Here is a 15,763-nt window from a genome sequence, read left to right on the forward strand (position 1 = left end):
GAGTAATTCCAGAGTCCTCCTCTTCCCTAATTTCCTACGTTTTATATATTTATCAAATATTATTGATTTCTCTTCATAAGTATCTCTTGTATCTGCCCGGTTTTTTTCATCCCCACTGCCACAGCTCTGGCACAGTTTTGAGATTCCGGCTCCTGAGATCAGGAGTAGCATTATATACATTACGACATATGTGCAGACCAAGCTGCCTTCAGTTAATTATCAAGATGTTTCACCTACATTCTCTCCTTTGATCATTATGAAAGCCCTGCGTGATAGATGAGGACGCTATTCTTGATAATCAGAGAGTGAAGTGGACTACTGAAAGTCACAAGCATTTGGTACAGAAGGCACTGTAGGATCAGAAAGGGGAGTGATCCCTTTCCTCCCCATCATAATAGTCACAGCCAACACTTCTATAACAAAAGACAAGTTAACAAGAGAAAAGCATAACAAATTTATTTAATCATGGTTTTACTTGAGAGGCTGAGGACCAGGTGTTAATCTTCATAGTCTGTCGAGAAAGAAAGAAGAAATGAGGGCAGTGGAGGAAAACACGATTCACGTTTTTAGGAAAATATACTTTGAGATTAGTGATCGTTGGTACTATGCAAACCAAATGCAAACGAGGAGCTGGCCAACTCATGGTTTCTTTTGGGTGGAGCCTTTGGGAAAATTCTTCCAGAGACCACTGCTGGAAGAAAGGTATTTAGAGTAGAAAATTTAAATATAACATATTGTATGAAAGGGTTTTTTTTTTTTTTTTTTTTTTTTTTCTCACTACCCTAGTTGGGTTGGAGGATCGTCTATCTCCCCTCCCTACTTAGGTTGACTGCTATTTTCTGGATCGCAGCTCGGAAGATCCACCTGGGCGAATACAAAAACAGGCAAGACTCCCCTTCCAGAAAGGGAGGAAGGAAGGAAACAGAAAGACGAATGACACTAAGCATGTAAAGCCCGGAGACGGCCTCTCTCTACCCCAACTTAACGCTCAAGGTAGGGGATCCCCCGAACATAGCTACCGTAATTATGGTAGAAATTCCTGAAACGGATAACTGGACCTCAGCACCGTCATTTCTAGCAGAATGATTGCGCTTTCCTCTGACCCAAAGCCAAGGGGTTCCAGCAGGGGAAAGTAACGACCATCCGCAAAAACCCTCACCCAAGTGGGGAGTGGAAATCCTGGATCTTGGGTTGCAGAGCACAACTTGACGCCAGCGCGTTTCTCTTCCCCCACGCAATGGCAAGTGGGGCGGGAGTCGGAGGGGAGAGGAGGAGAGGAGAAGAGAAGAGGAGGGGGAAGGGGAGGAGAGAGGTGAAGGGCGGCCCGGGTTCCAGCAGCCGCCCCGCCCTCCGGCTCGCGGCGGATTCGGCGCCGCGGCTGGAGCCGGCGGCCGGGTGGCTGCCTGTCCAGGCAGGGTCTGGCCGAGCCTCGCGTCGCCGTGCAGTGCGTCCGGTGTCCGGGAGATGGCTTCCCCTCTCTCGCCCGCTGCTCCCGCTATTGTCTCACCCGGGGTGGCCTGACTCTGCGAGCTCGCGCACGCTCTCAGCAGAGAGCACCCCTCCCCACCCCCACAAGCTGGTCCTTACGCCCTTTGCTACCTCTCCCTCTGCCCCTTGGAGCCTAGGGTCTGTGCGGAGCCTGGAGAGGGAAGCGGCCCGGGAGCAGGCGGCGTGCGGCCGGCCAGCTCCTCTCGCGCTGGTGCAAGAGGCGCCTGGGGCCGCAGAGCGAGCCCAGGAGGCGCGGAGCGAGCAGCCCACGTCGCCGGGCACAAGACACGTCGGGTGTTGCAGCAGAGCCCGCAGCTAGCGCAGGTAGGACACGCACCCTGCGGGTTGCATCGGCCCCAGGGTCTGTAAAGTGCTCCCAGAGTGGAGGCAGCCGAGGTCGGGGGCTCTCCCTCCAACATGGCAACAGCAGAGGTGCAACAATGGAAGCAGCCGAGGGTTCCTGGCGGCTGGCTGAGCGGCGGACGCCGTGGGAGCCCGAGCTCCTGCCCGCCGGGCAGAACAGGTTGCCCCTCACCCCACCCCACTCCACTCCAGCAGCTTCAGGGCCTCTGGGGCTCCAGGCACCCGCGTCCCCACCCCCTTCTCGCTAAACACACTTCCTGGCTCCCAGCTGCAGGGCGATCTGAACCAGCCAATGGCTTTGGGGTTTGTTTATTTAAGATGAGAAATAAAAAAAGCAAAACCTGTCCTGTGATGGGGTTAGTGCCTTCTGTGGACTGGGTGAGAAGTCGGCATCTAGCCTGGGGAATGTGTACATTTCTTAGCCGGGCGGAGGGTAGGATTGGATTCTCCCTTATAAGGATACTGCAGCAAAAGGAGACTGAAAGCTTGAAGGAGGGAGAGGGACCCTCAGGCCTGAGTTCGCCGGTGCTGGGAGAAGGCGCTGCTCTCCTGGCCTATACTTGTCCCTCGTTTTCAGCTCCCGACAGCGGTGACTTTGATGTTGGAGGAGCAATCGCAGCAGGAAGCGCAAGCAAGGCTGCCAGGCTGGTGTGGGGTGGAGTAGGGTGGGGAGCCCAGGGGCTTGGCAGGCTCCTGGGTTGTGGGAAGAGGTTACCAAATGTATGAGGTTAGTGCACACACCCTAGTTGGCTGATGTTGAAGAGTGTGTGTGTGTGTGTGTGTGTGTGTGTGTGTGTTTTCTGCCATCGCTCTTGCTCCTTCAGGCCTGCCTTTTCTCCATCTCCACCCGCTTCTGGGGTCTTCGTAGCTTCCCTGCCTCAACCCTTCCAATCATGCCTGGGATGGAATCGCTGTATTGTCTCTGGCAGCCCTCTTGGGCTGTTTTTTCTCAACTCTGTTGGAGAGTTTTGTACCCTGGGCTGGCTGGTCCCAGCATGGCACCAGATTCTTTAGCAGGCAGCTACCCGGGCTCCAAGAAGTGGGCCAATGCTGCCCCTCCTCCTTGCTCTAAACTACCTATTTGGGATATGGCCAGGCAGATGTAAGCAATTTGTACGAAATTCCAACCCTGAATCAGTGCTGAATGAAAACTTACTCCGTTGCTGCATCAGGCCTTGGGAAGATATTAGGAAGAGAAATGGCCCAGGGGGTGGCAATGCCGACCCCCAAATACTTCCCTCTCCCCAACTCCAGCTGCCGATCCCAGAGCAGAGAGGCAGTGAGCCTTTGGAATCCCAGCTCCTCCAGAGTCTGGCGGTCCCATCTTGAGGTTGTGTCCATGGAAAAATTAAGTCGAGGCACATTTTATAGCTCTGCTTGGCAGCCAGTGTCTGAAGAGATGGTGGCTCCGAGCTGGAGCCCTAGACCCAGACTGTGGCTACTTCTCCTTTGGCCTTTGGGTGAGCCTGAGGTTTGATTGCCATGGCTCTGAGCTTACTGCTCAGTGTGTGTGGCTGAATCTGATCAAGCTCTCAGGCCTGGCTGCTTGTCCATTTCCTTCTCCACTGGAAGCATGAGTGAGAAAGGGCCAAGGGGGTGTGCTGGGTGAGGAAGGGTCAGTTTATCTGGGGACTTGGGCTGTTTCTGGGGGAGCTCCTTTGGACTTCCTTGGTGGTCTGGAATGCCTTTGGTCTTTGTCATGACCTAGTATGCTCTGGCAGATACTCTATACCCTCGTGGGCCTTTGGTCCCTGCTTGGTGGCGTCCCCACTCCTCCTGTGCCTGGTGCTTTGCATCTATATCATGTCTGTGGTCCTTCAGCCAGGATAGCCCTGGCCTGGACCAGTGGGTAGAAAAATGAGGTCTCTGTTCCTTTCAGGGGCTTGTAACTAGCCATAAGGTTCAGGCTCATGTTCCCAGGATGTGAACTTGGACATCATAATGTGAAGTAGTAGAGAAAACAGTGTCTTGGTGTGACTTTCTTTTTAGCTATGTGAGCACTGACAATTTGTGGACCTAAGATTTAGTCTGTATATTTGTAAAATGGAGGTGGGGGAGTAGCCATGGCTCACAGGATTAATACTGAAATACTGCTTACCAAGAACTAAACAGAATCATGTGTGCAAAAGTACGCTGAAAACTACAGAGTACTTTACAAATGATTATTCATACTGGGTTTAGCCTCCCTCATAAGGGAGGGAGAACTGTCAGGGATGGGGATAGGGTGGGATCTGAGGGCCACATGGGGTAGGGAATGTTTTGGGACCGTTTCTTTCTTGCTAAGGAAAGAGTAATGTGACAATACCAAGGTAACTGCTGTATTCCTTGGGTATTTTTCTTTAAATAGTGTTGGCAGGATGGGAACTGGGAGAGAAGGAAAGGCTGCCTCATGATATTTGTAGGAATTGAGGAGGGATAAACACCTTCCAAAGGCTGGCTACTGCCTATAGAGAGGATAATGCTGAGCTGGCAAGTAATGTAATCGCTAACACCCACTGATGTTAGCCAGCTAGTAAATGATAGAGGTGGGATTTGAAGCAAGCAGTCTCACTCCATACCCTGTGCTCATAGCCTCAGTGCTACTCAGAGAGATATTGGGTCTTGGGAGAACAGAAAGGGACAGCAAAATTGTGGAATTCATTCTTTTTGTTTGTTCTTGAGACAGAGTCTCTCCCTGTTGCCTAGGCTGGAGTGCAGTGGGCTCAAGTGATCCTTCAACCTCAGCCCCCACCCTGAGTAGCTTGGACTATAGGCATGCACCACTATGTGTGGCTAATTTTTTTAATTTTTTGTAGAGATGGGGTCTCAGTATGTTGCCCAGGCTGGTCTCAAACTCCTGGCCTCAAAGGAACCTCCTGCCTTGGCCTCCCAAAGGGTTAGGATTATAGGCATGAGCCACTATGTCCAGCCTCAGAATTCATTTTTTTTTTTTTTGAGACAGAGGCGAGCCCTGTCACCCAGACTGGAGTGCAGTGGTGCCATCTCGGCTCACTGCAACCTCCATCTCCCAGGTTCGAGGGATTCTTGTGCCTTAGCCTCCCAAGTAGCTGGGATTACAGGCGTGTGCCACCATGCCTGGCTAATTTTTTGTATTTTTAGTAGAGACAGGGTTTCACCATGTTGGCCAGGCTGGTCTCAAACTCCTGACCTCAGGTGATCTGCCTGCCTCAGTCTCCCAAAGGACCGGGATTACAGGTGTGAGTCACCATGTCCAGCCTCAGAATTCATTCTTAAGGGATTCCTTGAATGCCCATGAGACATCACCAGCCTGGGACATCTCATGGGCATATAGGCATAATAAATTTTTCTGGGCCTCATCTGCTTTTCTATGCATTTTTATTTCTATGTCTACCTTCCAAGGAAGGAAGAGATATAGGATAATCTGATCAAGTCACATTGCTGCCTTCTGAGCAACACTAATAGAAGGTTTGGGACTTGGAAGATCCTGGGGAAATTAAGGCAGATTTCTTGTTTTGGTTTTTTTTTTTTTTTTTTGAGACGGAGTCTCGCTCTGTTGCCCAGGCTGGAGTGCAGTGGTGCAATCTCAGCTCACTGCAAGCTCCGCCTCCCGGGTTCACACCATTCTCCTGCCTCAGCCTCTGTTTTGGTATTTTCATATCTGCTTCATTTTGCATCTGTTTTATAAAATGAAACTTGAGGGACTATTCTTGCATTTTTGTTTTTTCTTTTTCTGTTGAGACAGGATTTCACTATGTTGCCTAGACTGATCTCGAACTTCTGGTCTCAAGTGATCCTCCCACCTCGGCCTCCCAAAGTGTTGGGATTATGGGCATGAGTCACCTCTCCCAGCTTGTTCTTGCATTTTGTATGATCACATAGAGTATCAAAACTGGAAAGGACCTGGGCCATCACTTCCCTGAGAAAAAGTGACTTTCTCAAGGTCATGCAGTTAGTAGCAATGCTGGAACTGAACGCCTACCCCGCAGATCACAACATGACCCATGAAAGGACTTATCCTGCAGCACTTTGGAGTTTCATGCCGACCCAGTTAGTGGCTTTGTCTTTGGGAAATTTACTTCCCCAAAACATTGGGACATTGGGATGGCATTCACTCACCCCAAGTCATCACCCTGGTTAAGGAGGCTAAAGAATCAGAAGACATTTGTGCTTTGGGGAGCAGAGGCCCTCAGGGTATAGAGAAGGAAGAAGAGAGAGGTTCACTGTAGTCCTGAAGCAGAAATAAGACCTGTGGCTGAAGGAAGCCTTAGCAATTCACTCCTTCCTCTTCCTGAGAACTCTCTGTAGGAAGTCTCACCTAGCAGAGGCTTCACAGTATTTCAGAGAAGCCAAAGATTGTTTGCCTCTTTAGAAACTGTTATCCTTCCATCATGACTGTGTCACTCCTACCACTGTTCCACCATAGAGGTGGGTGCCTAGTATTAGAGAGTTGCTTCACACACGTGGCTCATTCCTCAAGCCTGGCTAAGCCAAGCCCACCAGGAGGAAGCTTGAATGGAAGCATTCTCTCCAGCCAAATCTTTCTCTCTTTCTTTCATACTAGATGGCATCCTTTGCAGCAAACCATAAGTTATAAGGATGAGGGAAGAAGAGTACAGGGCCAAAAGGATTCCATTTTGAGGAAAAACTACAGTTTGCCTTGCCAGGTAGAAGAATCAGGTATGAGTTCTTTTTGTCTCGGTAATAAACTAACCAAAGCCCAGATAGTAGTAATGATGGAGCCCTTCAACTATTGACGTCTCCCTAAGAGCCCTCGTTTTCTGAAAGCAGAGTGTTTGTCTCATTCCTGACTCGCCATGCTGTGTGTCTCCCAGAGAGTGAAAGAAATTGATGTGACTGTGAGCACCAGTAGAGTGGATTTAATTCTGACCAAGAAAAGGGAGGTGGTTTGCAAATGGGTTGTTTTGGGATCCTGGGAGAAGAACATTGTAGCCAGAGATATTAGATTTTCACTCTAGACTTTTAAGGAGGCAGATTTTTTTTTTTTTTTAATTAAAAGATAGGGGCCAGGAATAGTGGCTTATGCTGTAATCTCAGCACTTGGGAGACTGACATGGGAGGATCACTTGAGCCCAGGAGTTTGAGACCAGCCTGGGCAACATAGCAAGACCTTGTCTCTACTAAAAATAAAAATAAAAAAAATTAGGGTGTGATGGCACACACTTGTGGTCTCAGCTACTCAGGAGGCTGAAGTGGGAGGATCTTTTGAGCCCAGGAGATTGAGGCTGCAGTGAGCTATAATTGCACCACTTTGATTGCATCCAGGTTTCACTCTAGCCTGGGTGACAGAGTGAGACCCTGTCTCTAAAAATAATAATAATAATAAAGAGCTTGTACAATTAACTTGAGAGGAGCCAAAATTTGAGTCTAGGTCAGGAAACCTCTAGAACCTGTGTTCCTTCTGTGCTATGCTGAAGGGGCCTGTGAGAAAAAAAAATGTTCATGAGGCTCGAGTCCTGAATGAGATGGAGCTTCCCCAAGAGCCAGTAGTGACAGAAGTGGTTCTTAAAGTCATTTCTGAAATATGATAGGATCACAAGGGTTGAAGTCTATCAGATCATGTTAAAAAGGAACTCATTCATTTATTCATTAATTTGACAAACATCTTGATTGTTTCCTAGTGACTTTAGATACTTTTAAGTCATTGAGTGGGGGAAATATGGGTTGCCTTGTGAACTCACAAGCGGGGCCTTTTTGATGGTCAGACTTCTTGGAGGAAATTAAGTGTTTGCAGAGATCTGAACAATAAGTAGGAATTGGGGCAGGATGGGGAATGGAGTGTGGTGAATGAGGTGAACTGAAAGCAGTTTAATCTGGCCAGAGCCACTGAAGGAGTTTGCATTTTATCTTTTGGGCATTCATTCCACCATTGTACATTGAATGCGCACTGACACTCTTCTACGTGCACAGCAGTGAAGAGGACACGTAAAACCCTTGCCTAGTGCTTGGTGTTCTGAGAAAACTTAGTTCACTCATAGTTCTTAGTCCACTAAGAGTAGTTCACTAAGAATTAAACCAAGCTTTTTAATGTTACTGACAGGAATTCTATACTGATAGTTAGGGAATTACTTGGAGAGATTCTCTAGTTGAACGCAAGGAAAGTTTGAGAAGGACTCTCATGATAATCCTGTAGATTATACAGAGTAGAGACAAAAGGTGGGTTAATGATTGGTTAGTTGTTCATTCAACAAAAACATTTTCGGTGCCTCTGCTCATTCATTCTTAAACATTTATTCATTCATTCATTCATCAAATGAGGGGCAGTGCAAGTTCAGCAGATGGTTAAGAGCATGGCTGTGGAGCCAGATTACTTGGGTTCAAAGCCTGGCTCCACCACTTACAAGCTGTATGACCTTGGAAAAGTTATTTAATTTATCTGTGCATCACTTTCCGCATATGTAAGATGAGGGAAATAATAATACCAGACAAAATTTGTTGTAAAATGAAATGAGTTAATTAATGAACTACTTAGAGCAGTGCCTGATGCATGTAAATGGTGACTCAACAGCTCATGATTCTTGTAATTATTATTCCTCAATAGCAGGTTTGTGCTAAATTCTAGGAATACAACCTTCAATTGAGTGTGGTCCCTGACCTTGAGGGAACCATGTTGTACCCCCCTCCCACCCAAAATGCCAGTAAATGGATGAGTTTCTTCATGGAGTGAGGTAATCCTATAAGCTCAATATGAATCGATTGTGATAAGGTGCCCCAAGAGTTATATATATATAGTCTTAGGCAGCATTTCCCAGCATCTTAATATATACAGTCTTAGGCAGCATTTCCTAGAGATTATAGAAACTAGAACTGTGGTGTTTATTATTTTGGAGATCTCTAAACTCTTAGAATCTAATAAATGCTATGGGGTGTCTACTTGGAAAAATACATTACAATTTTGCCTTCCTCAAACAGCCTCCAAACCTCTGATCCTATGACAAGGAGCTGTTAACTCTTCTCCTCTGGGTTGGTCAGACCACGCTGAGAACACAGTATTAACAGTTCTGTACTGAGCATGTACTTGGTGTAAAACATTGTGCTAAGCATCCTGGGGGAGACAAAGATAAATACGAGGTAATCCATGTGGTTTAAAGGCTTAGTGGAAAAGAATGTTTTGTATGTAATGAGGCGTTTGTAGATACATGTTGAAATGATAAAAGTAAGAATGTTCAGCTTGAGCAATGGAACGAGATTTATCTGTACAAAAATTTAAAAATTAGCCAGATATGGTGGTGCGCACCTGTAGTCCTGGCTACTTGAGAGGCTGAGGTGGGAGGATCACTTGACCTGGGGAGTTTGAGGTTACAGTGAGCTATGATTGCACCACTGCACTCCAGCCTGGGCAACAGAGTGAGACCTTGTCTCTTTAAAAAACAAACATAGAGGACGGGCGCAGTGGCTCACGCCTGTACCAGCACTTTGGGAGGCTGAGAAGGGCGAATCACCTGAGGTCAGGAGTTCAAGACCAGCTGGCTAACATAACGAAACCCTGTCTCTACTGAAAATACAAAAATTAACCGGGCCTGGTGATGTGTGCCTGTAATCCCAGCTACTCTGGAGGCTGAGGCAGGATAATTGCTTGAATCCAGGAGGTGGAGGTTGCAGTGAGCGGAGATTACGCCACTGAACTCCAGCCTGGGCGGCAGAGTGAGACTGCATCTCAAAAACAAACAAAAAACCAAACAAAAAATGAAGGATGTTACTTAAAAGTTGTGTTGGTAACTGTGTTAATAAATAAATAAGAGGTAATCCTCTCTCTTTTTTTTTTTTTGAGATGGAATCTCCCTCAGTCATCCAGGCTGGAGTGCAATGGTGCAATCTCGGGTCATTGCAACCTCCGTCCCCCAGGATCAGGCGATTCTCCTGCCTCTGCCTCCCAAGTAGCTGGGATTACAGGCACCTGCCATCATGCCCGGCTACTTTTTGTATTTTTGTAGAGACGAGGTTTCACCATGTTGGCCAGGCTAGTCTTGAACTCCCTACCTCAGGTGATCCATCTGCATCAGCCTCCCAAAATGCTGGAATTACAGGCATGAGCCACCTCACCCAGCCATCTTTATTCCTTTTTTTTTTTTTTTTGAGACTGAGTCTCACTCTGTTACCCAGGCTGGAGTGCGGTGGCACTATCCCAGCTCACTGCAACCTCTGCCTTCCGGGTTCAAGTGATTCTCCTGCCTCAGCCTCCTGAGTAGCTGGGATTACTGGCGTGCATCACTACGCCCAGCTAACTTTGTATATTTAGTAGAGACAGGGTTTCACCATGTTAGGCTGATCTCGAACTCCTGACCTCTGGTGATCCGCCCACCTCGACCTCCCAAAGTGCTGGGATTACAGGCGTGAGCCACCATGCCCAGCCTTATTCTTAAGATTAGTGGGCTAATGTCTATAAAAATGCTTTGTACCTATAAATACCTATACAAATAAAAGCTATTATTTTTATTCTAATCACTAGTAGGGATAATCCAAAGCAGAATGCACATAAATGCAGTAGAGCACATTAAAAATTATAAAAATATTCAAAAGAGCAAAGTCACTTTTATTCATGGGGGATGTGCAGGCACTGCTCTTATATTAGAGCCATCGCACATCCCCCATGAATAAAAGGGTGTGGTGGCTCATGGCTGTAATCCCAGCACTTTGGGAGGTCAGGGCAGGCAGATCGCTTGAGTTCGAAATTAGCCTAGGCAACGTGGTGAAACCCCATCTCTACCAAAAAGACAAAAAATTAGCCAGGTGTGTTGGCGACCACGTCTGTAGTCCCAGCTTCTCAGGAGCCTAGGATGGGAGAGGATCGCTTGGGCCTGGGAGGTGGAAGTTGCAGTGAGCCAAGATCCTGCCACTGCACTGCAGTCTGGGTGACAGAGCAAGACCCTGTCTCAAAAAAAAAAAAAAAAAAAGAAAAGAGGAAGAATGACATGATCAGAGCTGCCCTGTAGGAAGATTATCCTGGCAGTGGAGAGCAGATACTTTAGGGGGTCAGCAAGGAGACAGACTAGTTAGTGGTCTGTCTCAATCATTCATCATTCAGGTGAGAAAAAGGAATAATAATTTTTTTGGTGCCCAATAAAATAATTTTTCAGGTGAAAGAATAATCATTCAGGTAGAAGAAAGGAATAACAAATTTTTTGGTGCCCAATATATGCTTTATATAGGTTATTTCACTTGAAGTCATCAGACGCTTGGAAAGGAATGGACCAATTTAAGAGAGATTAGAACAGGAAAGCTGAGGGATTTCCTTTCCTGAAGGATTTTAAAAATGGGAGAGATAGCTGGGTGCAGTGGCTTACCCCTGTAATTCCAGCCACTTGTGAAACTGGGGTGGGAGGATTGCTTGAGACTGGGAGGTCAAGGCTGCAGTGATCCGTGATCACACCACTTCACTCCAACCTGGATGGCAGAGTGAGACCTTGTCTCTTAAAATTAAAAAAAATAAAAAATAAAAAAGACTGGAAGACTGGGTATAGCTCAGCCTGGGAAGAGCATTGGAGAGGGGGTCTAAGGACCTGACTCCCACTTCTGGTCTCATCTCTATCACTGACCAGCTGTATGACTTCACACAATGCCCCCTGCTCATTGGTTCTCTTGTCTACCAAACTGTGGGGTGTGTTTGTTTGCTTTGCTTGTTTGTTTATTTATTTTTATGTTTATTTTTTTGAGTGGCCTGGGAGAGTGAAATGTTCTGGGATGGGGGTGTGGAGAGCATGGAGCTGTTCCAGAATAATCACCAACATCAGCTTAAACACTTTTTTTTTTTTTTTTTTTTGAGACGGAGTCTGGCTTTGTCGCCCAGGCTGGAGTGCAGTGGCGCGATCTTGGCTCACTGCAACCTCCACTTCCCAGGTTCAAGCGATTCTCCTGCCTCAGCCTCCCGAATAGCTGGGACTACAGACAAGCGCCACCATGCCCAGCTAATTTTTGTATTTTTAGTAGAGATGGGGCTTCACCATGTTGGCCAGGATGGTCTCGATCTCATGACCTCGTGATCCGCCCACCTCGGCCTCCCAAAGTGCTGGAATTAAGTGAGCCACTGCGCCCGGCCATCACCTTAAACACTTAATCAAATGTAATGTGCCTGGGTTTCCACAACAGGATGGGAAAAAGACCGTGAAGTTTGGGCTCACACGCATTTCAGTTTAACTCTTGATTCTATCATTTACAAGTTGTGTGACGTGTGGGCCAATTATTGCATCCCTTTCCTGTTTTCTACTTTTCCTCTTCCATAAAAGAAGGATGATAACATCCACATTTAAGGATTGTTGTGAGGACTAAATAAGACAATACCTGGCACAAAATACCAGAGGGGGAAAAAAAGGTGTATTTCCTTCCTTCTATTTCTGTGATGCTCATATGCATGTAGTCTTCCCTCCTGTCTCCCCACTTCTCTGCCTTCCTTCTCTTTCCCTTTCACCAGCACAAAGTGTAATACCCTCACTCCTGTTGGGACAGTGGGCTGTACGAGTTTCACAGACCTTGAAATGGCACATACACGGGAAAGGTGTTTCGACACAGTTCCTGTGGACTGTTCGTACAGGATGCCTGCACAGTCACACCCTGGCCGCTCATCCAGCTTAAGCAGTCAGTGAATCCCTGCTGAGAATGACCTCTGACTGTTGCTACCCTGGGAGACACTGGGCGAGGGTCACATGGGCAAGGGGCTGGTGGAATGTGAGTGTGCTATACTGTGCCGGTGGTTCACCCTTCTGCCGAGTGTCCCCTTTGCTTAGTGTAGACTTGGTTCTGTCTTAAGGAGATCTCTGTCTCCCTTGGGACCTTCCTGCACAAATTGGGGGGATAAGAGATCAGAGAAAGGCATCAGGGCATGTACAAAGCAACATCAAAACTAATTGACATGATTCTTTGCTCTTACCCCTCCCCCTCACTAAAGTCACTTTCTTTTTTCAAAATCTTCATGACCCATAACCATTCCATGCACAGAGATGCAAAAATGGTCAGTTAATACCTAAAGCAAAAGCGTGACAGGGCCACAGTTTTTATCAGTGTGAAACACAGAGTATCAGGGTATTAAGGAGACACCGAGAATAAAAGTGAGGAGATATTGGAAGGCTTAACCAGGGAAGGCTTCTGAAGATCGTTTTTTTTTTTTTTTTTTTTTTTTAGACAGGGTTCTCTGTCACCCAGGCTGGAGTGCAGTGTCTCAATCATGGCTCAGTTGATCCTCCTATTTCAGCCTCCCAAGTAGCTGGGACTACAGGGACATGCCACCACACCCAGCTAATTTTTGAATTTTTTGTAAAGATGGAGTCTCACTGTGTTTCCCAGGCAGGCCTCAAACTTCTGGGCTCAAGCGATCATCCTGCTTCGGCCTCCCAAAATGCTGGGATTGCAAGTGTGAGCCACTGTGCCTGGCCTTTCTGAGGATCTTGAATTCGGATGGAAGCAGGAGAGAGAGAAAGCAGGAGGAAGAGAAAGGCACCCCCAGTGGTAGCCATGGCTTTGAGGCCCTAAGAGTCAGGTGCAAATGGGAAATAGGGGATGGGGAGTCCATACTAGGCTGTACGTGCAGGTGAGCAGGGCTAAGGGGAAACTGAAACCTACTGCTGCAACATGTCTAGGGGTGACCAGGCTGACATGGGCAGTCCTTCTGGGATCCCCTGTGGTCTGGCACCATCAGGACCACTGCCTTCTTCCCATTCCCCTCATCGAGGTATTCTTCCTGTGGTTTGGGGATTCTGGGACACCACAGGCTATCTTGGAGAGTATCTCGTTTCTCAGTTCTTTTTTTTTTTTTTTTTTTGAGACAGAGTGCAGTGCAGTAGCGCGATCTCGGCCCACTGCAGCCTCTGCTTCCCGGGTTCAAGAGATTCTTCTGCCTCAGCATCCCAAGTAGCTGGTGTTACAGGCACCCACCACCACACTGGCTAATTTTTGTATTTTTGGTGGAGACGGGGTTTCACCATGTTGCCCAGGCTAGTCTCGAACTCCTGACCTCAATCTGCCCACCTCGGCCTCCCAAAGTGCTGGGATTACAGGCATGAGCCACTGTACCCAGCCTTCAGTTATCTCTTAAGGCATTGCATCCTGAGTAGGGTTTCTCCTTTGACCTGGCTAAAGTAGAATCCTTGGTCTTCCTGCTGGGTTCAGTGTCCTTGACTGACCCTGGAGCAGGATATCCTTCTGGCCTGCTACCAGGAAGAATGGAGGCTCCCAGCTTGGGAACTGCATGGCTATAGGCAGAGGACTGTGGCCACCTGGATCAACCTGGGCTAAGAATAGCCAAGGCCAGGGTTTGGAGGGGTCAGTGCCTTAAAGGGGCAGGCTGCCCAGTGGGCAGCATTGTGGGGACTGTACTCTAGAGGGGCAAGAGGTTCCTACACGCAGGAGCTGAGACCAGGGGGAGGCCATGGAGTTGTGGGGCCTAACATTAGAGAGCACCCCGTCTTTTCATGGCTCATTCCTCCCTGGGAAAATAGAAGTCTTACCATTTCCAGGGCCTGTTGGGTTGGGCGCTCCCCTCCTTAGACCCTGCTTTTTAATGCAAATGTCCCTGGGAGGGACTAACACCTTGACCTTTCACACCCCTGTGTAAATGAGTATCAGATGTTTAGGGGTGTTTCATTTTTCTGTTTTTCTCTGGATTGAAAGACTGGAACTGCTTGAAAGCCGGTGTCCCTTTCCTTTCCTACCCTGGTCTGTGGGGACCCCACGGCTTCTTTACACCTTCCTGATTTAGGGAACGACCAGCCACCCTGGGGGCCTGCCAGAAGGCCTGGGGGCATTTGGGAGAGGGCTCTTGTGAAGCTCTTCTGCCTGAGGCTCCTTCTGTGGCGTTCTCTTTGCCTGAGTGCCCTCAGCCTACTGGAATGCAGAGAAGAGCCTGCCTGGGGAAGGGATGGAGCTGCCCCCTGGCGCTGAGAGGGCCTGTTTTCCTTTTTCTTCTGGGTTTAACCTTTTTTCTCAGACTTCTTTGCCACTGACACTAAGAATGTGACCTCGGCGCCGTGGCTCACGCCTGTAATCCCAGCACTTTGGGAGGCCCAGGCAGGTGGATCATGAGGTCAGGAAATAGAGACCATCCTGGCTAACATGATGAAACCCCGTGTCTACTAAAAATACAAAAAATTAGCTGGGCGTGGTGGCGGGTGCTTGTGGTTCAGGAGGCTGAGGCAGAGAATTGCTTGACCTGGAAGGCGGAGGTTGCAGTGAGCCGAGATCACGCCACTGCACTCAGCCTGGGCGACAGAGCGAGACTATGTCTCAAAAAAAAAAAAAAAAAAAAAAAAAAAAAGAATGTGACCTTATGGGTCTAGGCCAGCTTCCTCTCTTCTCTTCTGGGAGAGCTGGTGAGGGAGTGAGTGAGCAGGAGGGTGTGTGTCGGGGGAGAGTAGGATGTGTATAGGGAGGGTGTGAGGGGTATGGGATAAGCATGGGAGGTGTGTTGGTGTGTATGTAGTGGGGAGACATAGATGTGTGTGTGGGGTGCAGGGGGAAAAGTATGTGGAGGGGTTGGGGGTTACACACGGTTTGTGTGATCCCTATGGTTTCAGGTCCCCAAGAGTGACTGTAATCTATTAGGGATTGCCTTGCTATTTGAGGAGTTAGCATTAACTGAAGCTATCCTGCTTTATCATTAGACTCTGAGTCTAGCTTGCTGGTTGAGGAACACCATGATGGCACAGGGACAGTGGGCTGGGCTGTGGGCACGTGGTGGAGAGCCTTCCTATCCCGAGGGAGGAAAGAAGCGTGGCGTGGGGGCTGGTCGGCACCTTAGCCAGTTCCCATGGATGGCTGGCTCTGCCTTTTTCTGCTTGACTTCCTTTGGCCCTTCTCAGAGCTGAGCAGGTGGCTGTCAGCTGCCGGCAGCCCACCACCCACACAGCCTGGCCCTGCCCATTGGCTCCTGCACCCAGGCTTACAGGCAGTCACCCCCGTCCTCCCCACAGACAGCACCACCACCTGGGAGCTGCTGGCCCTGCCT

The 15,763-nt window shown here is 48.3% G+C and overlaps 1 protein-coding gene across 4 annotated transcripts in view; it reads left to right on the top strand.

Moving 5' to 3' along the window:
- The first annotated feature begins 768 nt into the window (after positions 1-768).
- Positions 769-15,763, top strand: part of PIK3C2B (phosphatidylinositol-4-phosphate 3-kinase catalytic subunit type 2 beta) — a 72,259-nt gene continuing 57,264 nt past the window's right edge. The window contains exons 1-2 of one of the 4 annotated variants that reach the window (XM_032137155.2): positions 772-1,812; positions 6,374-6,489. The gene's annotated coding sequence lies outside the window, so the exon portion shown is untranslated. Of the gene's footprint in view, positions 1,813-6,373; positions 6,490-15,763 lie in introns of all 4 variants that reach the window. The other 3 variants (XM_058430578.1, XR_009210751.1, XM_032137156.2) reach the window with 3 other exon arrangements.

This window comes from Hylobates moloch, unplaced genomic scaffold (genome assembly GCF_009828535.3).
Source record: "Hylobates moloch isolate HMO894 unplaced genomic scaffold, HMol_V3 SCAFFOLD_18, whole genome shotgun sequence".
NCBI classification, from domain to species: Eukaryota; Metazoa; Chordata; class Mammalia; order Primates; family Hylobatidae; genus Hylobates; species Hylobates moloch.